Here is a 16,964-nt window from a genome sequence, read left to right as displayed (position 1 = left end):
TTTGTAGTGTGTGATGTATTTTTGTGTTTTGCAGCGGGGTGCACAGATGTTGGGGTACAAAAGAATCAAAAACAGCCCTGAGACCTACCCGTAAGCTCAAATCTCTAGCCAACCTTTCCAATAGAAACACTGCACTACTAAATAGCAAGTCCCAACATGAGGGGGGCCAAGAGAGAATGTTACAGTAATGGAATGTAGAGGGGGGCAGTGTTTCTTGGGTGATAAATCTATATTTTTCAGTGATGAGTTGAGCAGTTAAGAAGTTGAGAGAATCAGAGTTCACTATCTGGGTACATACCTGGGTAACTAGGAGGGAGATTGGATTCACTTACCAAGGAGGAGGACAGAAGAACCTATTCTGTCCAGGAGAACTTATTATATAGCATTCCATATAACGTGAAATGCATGAGACTGTCTGGATCTGATTGATGAGCAACTGTTTGTCAACCACAAATTATGGTCCATTCCTTAGGCTGAAGGATGATGGTGGGACACTAACCCCCCCCCCCCTTAAGGTACTAATGCTATAACTCAGGCCAGAGGTTCATCAGGACAAGGCACTGCATGAATGGGTCTTGGTAATTTGTAAGGAGTAATTCATGCCATGGAGCTGTTGGTGAAAACGCTGCCAGACTATGAGCTGGTCCTGGGCAGTACGCAGGGAAACCATATAATGGTGGCAAGTTCCTCCTGAAGCCACAGAGACACAAGGCAGAGTAGCCCAGAGACGCAGGAGGCCGGGACGAGTGCAATATTGGCAGGTGAAAGGACAACAGTGCACAGCATCCCGATCCTTCTGTATATCCAGATATGACTGCTGGTAAGTGAGTAAAGTGACCTAAGAGTACAACCCAACGATGTCCTAAACTTGGCAATCACACACCCACCTCTAATATCACTCAAAAAAGGAAGGTACTTTTCATGTATTAGGAGCAAAATACCACTTTTTCCACGAGGTACAGTGAAATTACCTCTTCTACTCACCATACCTATTCCCCATTATGCCTACAGTACCTTACACATCCCTATGGTTCATACAGTACCTCAAATACCACCTCCTGTGCCTTTGGTACCTCACACACCTTCTCCTGTTCCTACAGTAACTCACACACCTCCTCCTTTACCTTCAGTATCTCTCACACCTCCTCCTGTACAAGCGGTATCTCACACACCTCCTCTTCTACCATCAGTACCTCACACACCTCCTCCTCTACCTTCAGTATCTCACACACCTCCTCCTCTACCTTCAGTATCTCACACACCTCCTCCTCTACCTTCAGTATCTCACACACCTCCTCTTCTACCATCAGTATCTCACACACCTCCTTCTGTACATAAGTACCTCCTCCTGTACCATCAGTACCTCACACACCTCCTCCTCTACCATCAGTATTAGTGATGGGCGAATTTATTCGCCAGGCGCGAATTCGCGGCGAATTTGCGCGATTCGCCGCCAGCGAATAAATTCGCGAAACTCCCGCGAAAATTCGCGGAAAAAATTCGCTGGCGTCAAAATTTTTTTTCCGAAAAATGGACGCCGGCGTCAAAAACGGGCGCCGTGTCGGAAAAACGGGCGCCGGCGTCAAAAACGAGACGCCGGCGCCGTTTCGCGAATTTCGCGCGAAATTCACGAATTTTTCGCCGAAGCGAAACGGCGCAAATTCGCCCATCACTAATCAGTATCTCACACACCTCCTTCTGTACCATCAGTACCTCACATGCCTCCTCTTCTACCATCAGTATCTCACACACCTCCTCCTCTACCTTCAGTACCTCACACACCTCCTCCTCTACCTTCAGCATCTCACATGCCTCCTCTTCTACCTTCAGTATCTCACACACCTCCTCCTCTACCTTCAGTATCTCACACACCTCCTCCTCTACCTTCAGTACCTCACACACCTCCTCCTCTACCTTCAGCATCTCACATGCCTCCTCTTCTACCTTCAGTATCTCACACACCTCCTCCTCTACCTTCAGTAACTCACACACCTCCTCCTCTACCTTCAGTATCTCACACACCTCCTCCTCTACCTTCAGTACCTCACACGCCTCCTCCTCTACCTTCAGCATCTCACATGCCTCCTCCTCTACCTTCAGTAACTCACACACCTCATCCTCTACCTTCAGTACATCCCACACCTCTTCCTCTACCTTCAGTATCTCACACACCTCCTCCTGTTCCTACAGTACCTCACACACCTCCTCGTCTACCATCAGTATCTCACACACCTCCTTCTGTACCATCAGCACCTCACACACCTCCTCCTCTACCTTCAGTATCTCACACACCTCCTCCTCTACCTTCAGTAACTCACACACCTCCTCCTCTACCTTCAGTATCTCACATACCTCCTCCTCTACCTTCAGTATCTCACATACCTCCTCCTCTACCTTCAGTATCTCACACACCTCCTTCTGTACCATCAGTATCTCACACACCTCCTCTTGTTCCTACAGTACCTCACACACCTCCTCTTCTACCATCAGTATCTCACACACCTCCTCTACCTTCAGTATCTCACATACCTCCTCCTCTACCTTCAGTATCTCACACACCTCCTCTACCTTCAGTATCTCACATACCTCCTCCTCTACCTTCAGTATCTCACATACCTCCTCCTCTACCTTCAGTATCTCACATGCCTCCTCCTCTACCTTCAGTATCTCACACAACTCCTCCTCTACCTTCAGTATCTCACACACCTCCTCCTCTACCTTCAATATCTCACACACCTCCTCCTCTACCTTCAGTATCTCACATACCTCCTCCTGTACCTTCAGTATCTCACATGCCTCCTCCTCTACCTTCAGTATCTCACACACCTCCTCCTGTACCTTCAGTATCTCACATGCCTCCTCCTCTACCTTCAGTATCTCACACAACTCCTCCTCTACCTTCAGTAACTCACACACCTCCTCCTCTACCTTCAGTATCTCACACACCTCCTCCTCTACCTTCAGTATCTCACATACCTCCTCCTCTACCTTCAGTATCTCACATACCTCCTCCTCTACCTTCAGTATCTCACACACCTCCTCCTCTACCTTCAGTAACTCACACACCTCATCCTCTAACATCGGTACCTCACACACCTCTTCCTCTACCTTCAGTATCTCACACACCCCTTCTGTACCATCAGTATCTCACACACCTCCTCCTGTTCCTACAGTACCTCACACACCTCCTCTTCTACCATCACTACCTCACACACCTCCTCCTCTACCTTCAGTACCTCACACACCTCCTCCTGTACCATCAGTATCTCACACACCTCCTCTACCTTCAGTATCTCACACACCTCCTCTACCTTCAGTATCTCACACACCTCCTCTACCTTCAGTATCTCACACACCTCCTCTACCTTCAGTATCTCACACACCTCCTCTACCTTCAGTATCTCACACACCTCCTCTACCTTCAGTACCTCACACACCTCCTCCTGTACCATCAGTATCTCACACACCTCCTCCTGTACCTTCAGTATCTTACACACCTCCTCTACCTTCAGTATCTCACATACCTCCTCCTCTACAGTGAATAAATAAGACAACTGTCTTACATCACATTTAGTGGCTGGACCAATGAGGAATGTCAGGGCCACAGACCCTGAGGAACATATAAGTGCACTGGCCATTCAGATGGATTTAGGTTTCACATTAACTCAGTGAGAGAGACTGATATTTGTTATTAAGGTGGGGGCCCCATTGTGTGGAGAACCTTTACTTATTTCACAAATAACACAAGCAACTGATAAAGATAAATATTCCTTCCAAATCATGAAATATTTTACTAAAGAGACAGAAGCTGTACAATGTTCACTGCAAAAAGGTTCTTTGTTCTTGGACTACAATTCCCAGAATCCCCTGTCAGCCAAGAGGCTGATGTTCACTGAAGAAGTTCAACCATTGTTACATAATAAAATATGTGCTTTGGTGTTTTTTATTTACATTGATCCCCTCATGGGGCCCATGGGATGCAGGGGGGGCCCAGGACAAATCCCCTTTCTGCTGTACCATAAAACTTTCCTTGTTCATACAGAGCTGACATATTCTGTAGTGTTGTACAACAGGAGCGGGGCCAAACATACAGAAGACAGGGAAGTGGGGACAGATAGTGGTGGTATGAATACTATAAGGAGTAAGTTACTCACGTGATTGTCAGAGAGTGGTACATAAGGCTCAGTATTGGCTCATGGGAGAGGCTCATAGTGTCTCTGTGCTGCAACTGCACAAGGGAAAACCTTTCAGGGGCCCCACATATGACTTAATGGGCTGAGGTCAAAAACTGGACAATTATTATGGTGTCATGAGCCCTCTATTTATCACCCCCCCCCCATACTGACAGGGCAGCCCTCGTGCCCCTACTCCAATTCTTATTGCCTGGGATCCAGTAACCATAATAACTACTGTAACAAGTAAGGCTACACTGACATCTACTAAGCATCATAAATAGAGGATCAGGGATGTAGTCTAAGCTTGAGTAGTCCCTGAGTAGTTGTACTACTAGTCCCAGCTGGATATAGTAGCAATACATGTGGGAATGAGTAACTGCAGGATGATACAGTCTATGAGCAGCTGTTGCACTGGGGATCTGTAGTTTCACAGCACAACTACTAGGCTGCTAGTCAGTGTAACTAGAAAGTATGAGCAGTTACTATAAGTGCTACTCACTGTATGATACCTATGGGAGTAATAACAGTATGACCATGTTTATATTGGATGTAAATAGACCGTAACGTGTGTGTAACTTACTTATAACCTAGTGTGGATCGATGAGAATAAAATCTAATTACTGCAGAGTAGAGATAAGTTTTCCTACATGGGATATAGATATATAAGTGCAGATATGGGACTGGGATTCCCGGGACATGGGATATAGATATATAAGTGCAGATATGGGACTGGGATTCCCGGGACATGGGATATAGATATATAAGTGCAGATATGGGACTGGGATATGGATATATATTGACTTACCTGCCACTAGAAGGGAAGAGTCAATAGTTTCCCATCTGCCCGCGGGATGGAGAGACACAAGGGACAGTGAGGAACTTCAGTTGGATGAGGAACTTCTCCTGTTTCTGATCCCCACAGACCCAAGGGAGTGGGACTATTTCACCAAACAGGGTGGAGCCTAAGAGATCCCCTTTGGGATGAAAAGGCCCCTGAAAAGTTTCTGCACTGTGGGATTCGCTTTGAATTTTGAGTCTGCGAGAAGCACCAACATGTCACTATGGAGATAAGTGCCTAGCAACAGGCCATGAATGTGCAGAACAATGGGCCCACAAACAAACTGTCTAAAACTGTCAGCTTAGCTGAGACATCAAGGCAAGCCGGCCAACCGAACGGATATACAGTGGGGAATGTACAAGAGGGGGTGCAAGAGACAAGGGGGGAGGGTAAGGAGTTATTAGAGGGATATACAATTGGGGAATGTACAAGAGGGGGTGCAAGAGACAAGGGGGGAGGGTAAGGAGTTATAAAAGGGATATACAATTGGGGAATGTACAAGAGGGGGTGCAAGAGACAAGGGGGAGGGTAAGGAGTTATAAAAGGGATATACAATTGGGGAATGTATAAGAGGGGGTGCAAGAGACAAGGGGGGAGGGTAAGGAGTTATAAAAGGGATATACAATTGGGGAATGTACAAGAGGGGGTGCAAGAGACAAGGGGGGAGGGTAAGGAGTTATAAAAGGGATATACAATTGGGGAATGTATAAGAGGGGGTGCAAGAGACAAGGGGGGAGGGTAAGGAGTTATAAAAGGGATATACAATTGGGGAATGTATAAGAGGGGGTGCAAGAGACAAGGGGGAAGGGTAAGGAGTTATTAGAGGGATATACAATTGGGGATTGTACAAGAGGGGGTGCAAGAGACAAGGGGGGAGGGTAAGGAGTTATTAAAGGGATATACAGTGGGGAATGTACAAGAGGGGGTGCAAGAGACAAGGGGAGGGTAAGGAGTTATTAGAGGGATATACAATTGGGGATTGTACAAGAGGGGGTGCAAGAGACAAGGGGGGAGGGTAAGGAGTTATTAGAGGGATATACAGTGGGGAATGTACAAGAGGGGGTGCAAGAGACAAGGGGGGAGGGTAAGGAGTTATTAAAGGGATATACAATTGGGGAATGTATAAGAGGGGGTGCAAGAGACAAGGGGGAAGGGTAAGGAGTTATTAGAGGGATATACAATTGGGGAATGTACAAGAGGGGGTGCAAGAGACAAGGGGGAGGGTAAGGAGTTATAAAAGGGATATACAATTGGGGAATGTACAAGAGGGGGTGCAAGAGACAAGGGGGGAGGGTAAGGAGTTATAAAAGGGATATACAATTGGGGAATGTATAAGAGGGGGTGCAAGAGACAAGGGGGAAGGGTAAGGAGTTATTAGAGGGATATACAATTGGGGATTGTACAAGAGGGGGTGCAAGAGACAAGGGGGGAGGGTAAGGAGTTATTAAAGGGATATACAGTGGGGAATGTACAAGAGGGGGTGCAAGAGACAAGGGGGGAGGGTAAGGAGTTATTAGAGGGATATACAGTGGAGAATGTACAAGAGGGGGTGCAAGAGACAAGGGGAGGGTAAGGAGTTATTAGAGGGATATACAATTGGGGATTGTACAAGAGGGGGTGCAAGAGACAAGGGGGGAGGGTAAGGAGTTATTAGAGGGATATACAGTGGGGAATGTACAAGAGGGGGTGCAAGAGACAAGGGGGGAGGGTAAGGAGTTATTAGAGGGATGTACAAGAAGGGGTGCAATGTGTCGTACTAATCTGCCTGACCAATAAGTGCCCAGGGAACAACAAAAGAAGTGGCAGTTGGGAGGTGTATAGGCCCCTGCTATGATATAATTGATTCCCAATATGACTGGTAGTGCCATGTGGATGGGGCCAAAGACATTGATTGTAGGTAATTCCCTCCCTACCTGTTCCTGGTCTCAGGTGAGCTCCGTGCCAACATTCCTGCGCTATTCATGGAAATGGGAGGAGGCAGTTTCAGGGTTCACTGATGCATCTCAGCGTCACCCCTTTCCATTCATGTGGGGGCAGATCTGTGCGGCTGCAGCAGAACAATGGCATCATCACACCCTAATGTCAAATATTTCTGCTGGGCACCATGCCCTGTGTGTGTAGAGTGGGGGTGACGTGTATTAACTGGGCGCAGCCCCACATGACTCCGGGTCACCTCCAGTTTAGGGAAAAGACACAAAAGAAAAAGCGAGAAGCCAAACACTCCCCTAAATTACACAAGATATGGCAGCATATAATAGGAGCAGGACATGGGACTTGCCCAGTATAACCTCAATAACTATATTCATTCTATTGCCAAAAACAGTGCCAATGTGCCAGCAATACCCACAGAATCCATGCGGATCCCATCACCAGACCCCCAGGCCAACATTCACCAATCAGATCCATCAGATGGGACCAGGCTCTGTGTATTCCCACTCTGTGCAGCAGGGGGCAGTATAGGGCAGCACAGATTAACTGCTGAGTGAGTGGCACACAGGTGCCCGTGTAGCAGTCACACATATAACATATCACATATCACATATCACATATCACATACATATAACACAGTTCCACTGCTCACTGATGGGGCTCACATCAAGCTGATCACATGGAGGAGACAACAGAAATAAGGGCAGTGATTGGGCTGCAGAACATTTAGACAATAAAGCTCCGGCCCTGACTCAGGTCTGTGATTATAACACACAGGTGAGCAACTCCCAGAAGGTTAGTGCCAGTTACAATCACTTCCCCAGGGTACAATATTCCAAATATTTCTGTGTCACTACAATAAATACCTCAGTAGCTGATAAGATTAGGGAGGGATTCGCTGCTATTTATTTGCATTTCTTTGGGACTCCCGGTCTCTAGGTGGAGCATCAATAGTGACTGGAGCAAATCAGAGGTTGCAATATCCCATTATTTCGATAGAATAGAATGGTGGCTGCTGAGAGTTGTGCTTCACAGCAATTGCCTTGTTCCCAATGACATCTTGCCCTACTGTCTCCATCTTGCCCTACTGTCTCCATCTTGTCCTACTGTCTCCATCTTGTCCTACTGTCTCCATCTTGTCCTACTGTCTCCATCTTGTCCTACTGTCTCCATTTTGCTCTACTGTCTCCATCTTGCCCTACTGTCTCCATCTTGTCCTACTGTCTCCATCTTGTCCTACTGTCTCCATCTTGCCCTACTGTCTCCATCTTGCCCTACTGTCTCCATCTTGTCCTACTGTCTCCATCTTGTCTTACTGTCTCCATCTTGCCCTACTGTCTCCATCTTCTTCTACTGTCTCCATCTTGTCCTACTGTCTCCATTTTGCCCTACTGTCTCCATCTTGCCCTGCTGTCTCCATCTTGTCTTACTGTCTCCATTTTGCCCTACTGTCTCCATCTTGTCCTACTGTCTCCATCTTGTCCTACTGTCTCCATCTTGCCCCACAGTCTCCATTTTGCCCTACTGTCTCCATCTTGCCCTACTGTCTCAATCTTGTCCTACTGTCTCTATCTTGTCCTACTGTCTCCATCTTGCCCTACTGTCTCCATCTTGCCCTACTGTCTCCATCTTGTCCTACTGTCTCCATCTTGTCTTACTGTCTCCATCTTGCCCTACTGTCTCCATCTTCTTCTACTGTCTCCATCTTGTCCTACTGTCTCCATCTTGCCCTACTGTCTCAATCTTGTCCTACTGTCTCTATCTTGTCCTACTGTCTCCATCTTGCCCTACTGTCTCCATCTTGCCCTGCTGTCTCCATCTTGTCTTACTGTCTCCATTTTGCCCTACTGTCTCCATCTTGTCCTACTGTCTCCATCTTGCCCTACTGTCTCCATCTTGTCCTACTGTCTCCATCTTGTCTTACTGTCTCCATCTTGCCCTACTGTCTCCATCTTCTTCTACTGTCTCCATCTTGTCCTACTGTCTCCATTTTGCTCTACTGTCTCCATCTTGCCCTACTGTCTCCATCTTGTCCTACTGTCTCCATCTTGTCCTACTGTCTCCATCTTGCCCTACTGTCTCCATCTTGCCCTACTGTCTCCATCTTGTCCTACTGTCTCCATCTTGCCCTACTGTCTCCCCCTACAGTAGGGGGGTTGGATGAGACATTTATATATTATAACATGGGGTGAAACTTATCACACAACTGCACCTACATATAAATGATATAACAAGTTCGTGCAGTGATTGTGCTGCTCTGTCGCATGAATAGGAAGTAAATGACTATGGGACAATTAAAGTGATTCCACATCTTTGGAATGAGTGACACACGGGGCAGTGGGACGTTATATTGCTACAAGGTGCAGGTAGTCTCAGTACTACTGTATAGTGACGTCTTTCTGAAATGATGGCAATATAGTTACAACCGAGAGCGGAAATTATTAATGTGCAAAAATATAGGTTTAACCCTTTCCTGCTGCTGCTGATTGTTTGGGAGTCCGACTGGCAATAAACTTGGTGCTACTCTGCCCAGTCTCAGAAAATGCCGCTGCATCATTACTGCATGAGTCCCTAAACATTTAATAACCACTGTATTTATTGCATGTGGACTTTAGCCAATATTATACGTGTTGCCTATGGGATGGGAAGAGTTAATGCTCAAGGGCCACTTCATCCTCATCTACAGATCTACCAATCCTGCCATAGGTACAGGCCATTTAAACTGACAGTCCCTTTAATAACACTGGATGGGAACCTACAAGGTAATACATGGGAATGAGTGATTCATTGGTGGGGAGGAAAGGAGATCTCACCATCAGCATAGGAAGGGGTTCTTTACTGTAAGGACAGTCAGGTTATGGGATTCCCTACCAAGAGATTGAGTGATTCATTGGTGGGGAGGAAAGGAGATCTTACCATCAGCATAGGAAGGGGTTCTTTACTGTAAGGACAGTCAGGTTATGGGATTCCCTACCAAGAGAGGGGGATGAGTGATTCATTGGTGGGGAGGAAAGGAGATCTCACCATCAGCATAGGAAGGGGTTCTTTACTGTAAGGACAGTCAGGTTATGGGATTCCCTACCAAGAGAGGGGGATGAGTGATTCATTGGTGGGGAGGAAAGGAGATTTCACCATCAGCATAGGAAGGGGTTCTTTACTGTAAGGACAGTCAGGTTATGGGATTCCCTACCAAGAGAGGGGGAATGAGTGATTTATTGGTGGGGAGGAAAGGAGATCTCACCATCAGCATAGGAAGGGGTTCTTTACTGTAAGGACAGTCAGGTTATGGGATTCCCTACCAAAAGAGGGGGAATGAGTGATTTATTGGTGGGGAGGAAAGGAGATCTCACCATCAGCATAGGAAGGGGTTCTTTACTGTAAGGACAGTCAGGTTATGGGATTCCCTACCAAGAGAGGGGAATGAGTGATTCATTGGTGGGGAGGAAAGGAGATCTCACCATCAGTATAGGAAGGGGTTCTTTACTGTAAGGGCAGTCAGGTTATGGGATTCCCTACCAAGAGAGGGGGAATGAGTGATTCATTGGTGGGGAGGAAAGGAGATCTCACCATCAGCATAGGAAGGGGTTCTTTACTGTAAGGACAGTCAGGTTATGGGATTCCCTACCAAGAGAAGGGGAATGAGTGATTCATTGGTGGGGAGGAAAGGAGATTTCACCATCAGTAAATATGAAGGTGCTGGGACAGTGCTGAGCATCAGATCGGGGGGGGTCAGTAGGTAAAACACAGTATCAGTGGGACCCCCAGTAGTAGTACACAGTGAGGTGACTCATGTGCCAGTGGAGGAGGTAATTATATAAATGGAACTGTATCTGTTTCTCTATATCAGGTTCCTCCCCTTTCTTGGGGCCCCCGGGCTCAGCACCGCCAGTCTGTGTTTATTTGTGATAAAGTGGGGGGTGGGGTTGGATATAAATAGACTGAGGGGGCGGGGCACAGTTTAGGGGCAGAGAGAGAGTCTCAGGTAATGACTCCTGGCACCTCAGCTGTGACGTGACTCCCTGCGCAGGGGACTGGGAGTTGCACAGGAGGAGGATTTGGGACATATAATGTTACTCAGGATCAGGGAGGAGCAGTTTGTATGAAGAGAACTTTTTTATATTACACTGGAAGTTTTTATCTGATCCCCAGGGGCCCATCTTCTCCATGTACTGACACTAATACCCCAACTGCCCCCCACATCCCTGCTCAATCTGCTCCATGAGCCACGGAGAGACCTGAGCTCCATCTCGACCTGACTGATATAACAGCCCCCCAAAGTGCCCGTACCCCAGACTGTTTGTGTTCATTGAGTGTGACACCACTAGGCACCCTAAGTTCACTCCTCCGACTCCAACAGTTTGTGGGTGACTCAGTCACATCAGAATAAGAGCGAGTCTGACATGTCACCAGTCTGTGGCCCTGCAGTTGTTGTACAATTACAACTCCCATCAACCCTCAACAGCCCTTACTTATCATTACTCTTACCCTACCATCACAAACTAAACCTATTATATCCACTTTGCCCTTCTATCTCCACATTGACCCACTGTCTCCATCTCATCCTACTGTCTCCACCTTCTCCCACTGTCTCCATCTTGCTCTACTGTCTCCATCTTGTCCTACTGTCTCCATCTTGTCTTACTGTCTCCATCTTTCCCTACTATCTCCATCTTGTCCTACTGTCTCCATCTTGTCCTACTGTCTCCATCTTGTCCTACTGTCTCCATCTTGTCCTACTGTCTCCATCTTGTCCTACTGTCTCCATCTTGCCCTACTGTTTCCATCTTGCTCTACTGTCTCCATCTTTCTCTACTGTCTCCATCTTGCTCTACTGTCTCCATCTTGTCCTACTGTGTCCATCTTGTCCTACTGTCTCCATCTTGCCCTACTGTTTCCATCTTGCTCTACTGTCTCCATCTTTCTCTACTGTCTCCATCTTGCTCTACTGTCTCCATCTTGTCCTACTGTCTCCATCTTGTCCTACTGTCTCCATCTTGCCCTACTGTTTCCATCTTGCTCTACTGTCTCCATCTTGTCCTACTGTCTCCATCTTTCTCTACTGTCTCCATCTTGCTCTACTGTCTCCATCTTGTTCTACTGTCTCCATCTTGCTCTACTGTCTCCATCTTGCTCTACTGTCTCCATCTTGTTCTACTGTCTCCATCTTGTCCTGCTGTCTCTATCTTGCTCAGGATGAGTTATGGATATAGATATTATAGACATAGTGATGCAATGGATAGTCTGGGAATCGCTACCATACGTAGGGCCATATTTTCCTTTTGAGGCCCTATGTCAGGCAGCTGCACAGTTGGATGAGGAACAGAGGGTAATTTGCCTTGCAAACAAACATGCAACCACTAACTCTGCCCACTCATCCATTAACCCTCAGTGCTCCGTGTCACATGACTTGATGCCCCAGGCCTGACAGTCTGCACTATGGGTTATATTTTATGGGCAGAAAAGAGATAAGAGTGTGATTGGTTAATGTGTGGGGATGAGGCAAGTTGGAGCAGAACCAGATACACAAAGACTTCCTGTTAACACAATAAACACTCCCCCCGCCCCAAACACAATGGTCTCTTCCCCAATCCACTGGCCTTTATTAGCCCACCATAAACCCACAGCAACAATACTGGCCCAGTACTGGCACTGCCACCTGCTCCTAATTGGACTGTCTGCTTCGGAGACAATGAGCCCAAATGTGTTTGATATTAATTTAGTTTTGGGGTGCAGTGTGTGCACTCTTACATTGTGGGGTACAGTTGGTGCCTGGCACATTATTCGGACTCTGTGACTTCACAAGAAACAAGAGGGAGGGGTGCAGGGAGTTTGTACAAGTACAAGTGGAGCTACGCAAGGCTGCGGGGCATGAGACAAGTAAGGGCAGGGAGCAGATGTATCACACGGATGTGCCCAGAGCTCACGACATAATGGAGCAGTCACTGTGGGAATTTCTCCACTCCCAATGTAGTAGGTGCATGTGCTGATACCCAGGCAGAGACACCATCTCCTGTTCCTTTGTCATACTCTGCACTCATATAGCTTGCATCTACAGTGCTACTTCTGCCCACCCAATCATCAAAGTAACGGGTCCTATCCCCAATGACCCCAACCAGATCTATCACTCATATGTGCACCCCACTCCATTGTGCCCCTGTTGCAACACAGGTTTTACAATCAGTGCATTTCCACACAGTGGTACTATCAAACACGACTCATGAGAACAATGCAGTACAAGGACACAGCAGTCGGACCTCTCCCTTAATCAATAGGATGCCAGTGAGGGACGGCGCAGGTTACAGGGAGTTTTATTATATAACGTGTGTATATGCACTGCCGGGTTCTCCTGGTATCAAGTTGCTACAAAAGTGTATTAAAAGAATCACATCACAAATATATCGGCCATATAAAATGTTCTTTATCAAGCAGTAACAACTGGACTAACAAAGGAGTTCACAGAAAGTGTTGAGACAAAATTTGCATAAGGCAGTTACAAACTTGTACATATAATTTTTTTACATTTTTTTCCCTAGATTGGTTAACCCGAAACTGAGCCTACATATGATGGGACTGCAGTTTATACTGATACCTGTGCTTTGGATGTGGACACATTTGATATTCCTACCCAAGATCCACAAGGACCCCAATTGTCCACCTGGCCACCCCATAGTTGTAGTTGTCCTCTAGCTACTATGTTAGATAGGGTCTTTGGCCCTTTGATTAAAACAGTACCCTCTTCTATTAAGGATACAGGACATTTATCACAACAATTATGGTTCTGATAGGGAATGATACACTTTTGGCCACATTTGACCTGTTTTGTTTACCTCAATTCCACACTATGATGGGATATGAGCATGAACCTGGCTCTTAAAAAAATGGCACATTGTTCAGAGGCACAAATGGCCTTTTTCTTGCAAGTTTTAGAGATTATATTGGGTTGTAACTATTTCACTTTTAAGGATCGATTTTATCTCCAGTTACGTGGAACCCCAAAGTCACCCCATCATATGCTAATGCCTTTATGGCTCGACTTGAAGAACTGAACATATTTCATGAGATGGATTTCACCTCGCATTGCCTGGCATGGTGGAGGTACGTCGACGATATTTTTTTACTGTGGCTGGGTGATGTTGGTTCCCTATTGCGTTTCTACCAGAGATTGAAGGAGATACATCCATGCATGACATTATTGCTTACCCATGATCTCTAACAGATTATGTTTGTGAAGCTATAGAAATAAGTCATTTAAACTGGACTTGCTGTGTTTTTTTGGTTTTTTTCTTGAAGATGTTTCACCAGTCATCCAACTGGCTTTCTCAAAGAGAAAGCCAGTTGGATGACTGGTGAAACATCTTCAAGGGAATATCTAACAGATTAATTCTTGGATGTATTGTGTATAAGGATCAGGATGGTCATCTTAATACTTCGCTTTTTTACTAAACCCACAGATCGAAATCAGATTCTACATTTCAGAAGTCAACATCCATCACATACAAAGAGATCCATTCCAGTTCGTCGACTTTCACGAGTTAGTTAGTGATACACGTGAGAGACTGATTCAGGAACAGAAGATGTGCCAGAAATTTCGTGATAGCCGTTAGCCAGAAAGTGTGATATGTCAGGCTCAGTTTCATGTTCTCTAAGGAGAAAAAGAAAAAAGATATACATATTCCCTTTGTGGCTCAATATTGTAATTATAGTGAAGCCATAGTGGAAGCTATATGTAAACACCGGTGCATACTCTTCAGTTCAGGAATTTAAATTGCCACCACTTATTTCATATCGTAGAGGAACTTCATCAAGTTTAAAATTGAAATCTAAGGAATCTAGTACCTTTTTGGGGACTGGGTCGGAAGGCATGTATCCTTGTTTTCATTGTGTACAATGCCCCTTCATATTGAATGTGTTGTTGTACTGGACAGAGGGCACCTCTACAAGGTTCCCATACATCTAAATTTGTGGTTTATGTGTTGACATGTCCGTGTGGTCCATATAGGTGAGAACACGCACACGCTCAAATCACGTAAATCACAACATCGATCAGCCATTAACTTGGGCAAAGTTTCTTTACCAGTTTCGAAACACTTTCTTGAGAAAGGCGCCACCTGTGAGCAACTTAGGTTTATGGTACTAGAAATTGTATCACCACTAAAAAGAGGAGGGGGGTGTGAATTAAAACTTAAAAGGAGGGAGGTGGGGTGGATCAATAAATCACGTCATTATATCCAACGGGACCTTATAGGGATTATGATTTGTTTCTATTTCTGTAAACTATGTATCAGATATGTGTAATTATATATATATATGTTTGTAAGTGCCTTATGCAAATGATGATGTCACTTCCTGTGAACCCCTTAAAATGTGACTTGTTAACCCAGTTGCTTTTGTTACTGCTTGATAATGAGCATATTAAATACCTGAAACGTTGCATACGTGATGTGATTCTTTTAATACACTTTTGTAGCAACTTGATACCGAGTGTCGCTTTAATTCTTCCAAGATTTCTGTATATATTTATATATTTATATATTTCTCTGCTCAAAGGCCCAAGCCCTGACCCAAAGCTCTCACACACACAAACAGGGAACAGAACCAATGAAATTCCAGAGGGACTGAAAGCTTTTCGGGGAATAGGGAGAGAATGTCACATAGGGATGGACTGTCAGTTCTTGTGTCCTCAGGTCACACAACATGTTGGTCTCGTCTGGGTTTGACTCTCTGCTTCCCTCATTGTCCTCCCCTGGGGCAAAGGTCAGTAGTGAACAATAAGAACAGCAGTGACGTGTTCAGAACAGGTTCAGCCTGTAACGGGCCATTCCTACTCATCTCTTACCCAGACATTTACCCCTACATGTGGCATCACCCGCACCCCCACCAAACCAGGAGCCACTGTTTGTGGCCACTGCTGAGCTCAACCAGGAGGCATAAAGCTCCAATACTACATACAGGAATGGATCCACTAGAGTTCCCCAGTGAGTAGGGTGCCATTGGGTGCCTATGGGTAGAACTAACAACAAGTGTCTCTCATGTAAGGACCCAGGCACAGGTGTAGTTGCTACATGGGGGCCTATGCCTTGGTCCAAGGAAAGGTTCTTTATCCCATAGAAAAAACGATGTTTGACTGCCAGCAGGTAGGTGCCCTGTGTGTAGGTCACAGACCTGAGATACAATAATCGTTGTAGATTTTTAAAGACTAGAACACATTTCTGTGAGCTGACAGTTAGGGGGTGAGTATTCCCTGTATTACGCACACAGAGAGGAGGTGGAAGGGTATAGAAGCAGGTGAGGTTGGACGGCAGGTAGGTACCAGCATTTGAGGGTGTAAGGTAGGTAGGTGCCAGGTATAGGGTGGCTAAGAATAGAACATAAATATGTGAGCTGACAGTTAGGGGGATGAGTATTCCCTGTATTACACACAGAGAGGAGGCGGAAGGATAAAGGAGTAGGTGATGGTGTAAGGCAGGTAGGTGCCAGGTATGCATAGACATTTAGGGTACTGAGTATTCCTTGTATTAGACACAGACACATACTGTAGGTGCCAGTATGTGAGGGTGTAAGGCAGGTAGATGCTGGGTATAGGGTGGCTAAGAGTAGAATACATATCTGTTAGGGGGCTGAGTATTCCCTGTTTTACACATAGAAAGGAGAAGGAAGTGTATTGGAGGAAGTGAGTGTAGAGGGCAGATAGGTGTCAGTGGGTGAGGGTGTAAGGCAGGTAGGTGCCAGCCAGGTATAGGGTGACTAAGAGTAGAAGACATTTCAGAGAGCTGACAGTTAGGGGGCTGTGTATTCCCTGTATTACACATAGAGAGGAGGAAGAAGGGTGAAGGAGGAGATGTGGGTGGAGGGCAAATAGGTGCCAGTGGGTGAGGGTGTAAGGCAGGTAGGTGCCAGGTATAGGGTGACTAAAAATAGAACACATTTCTGTGAGCTGACAGTTAGGGGGGGGTGAGTATTCCCTACATGACAGAGAGAGAGGAGGAGGAAGTTTATAGGATGAGGTGGGAGGGCACAGGTAG

The sequence above is a fragment of the Xenopus laevis genome, chromosome 8L (genome assembly GCF_017654675.1).
Source record: "Xenopus laevis strain J_2021 chromosome 8L, Xenopus_laevis_v10.1, whole genome shotgun sequence".
Taxonomy (NCBI): domain Eukaryota; kingdom Metazoa; phylum Chordata; class Amphibia; order Anura; family Pipidae; genus Xenopus; species Xenopus laevis.
This window is presented reverse-complemented; position numbering follows the sequence as displayed.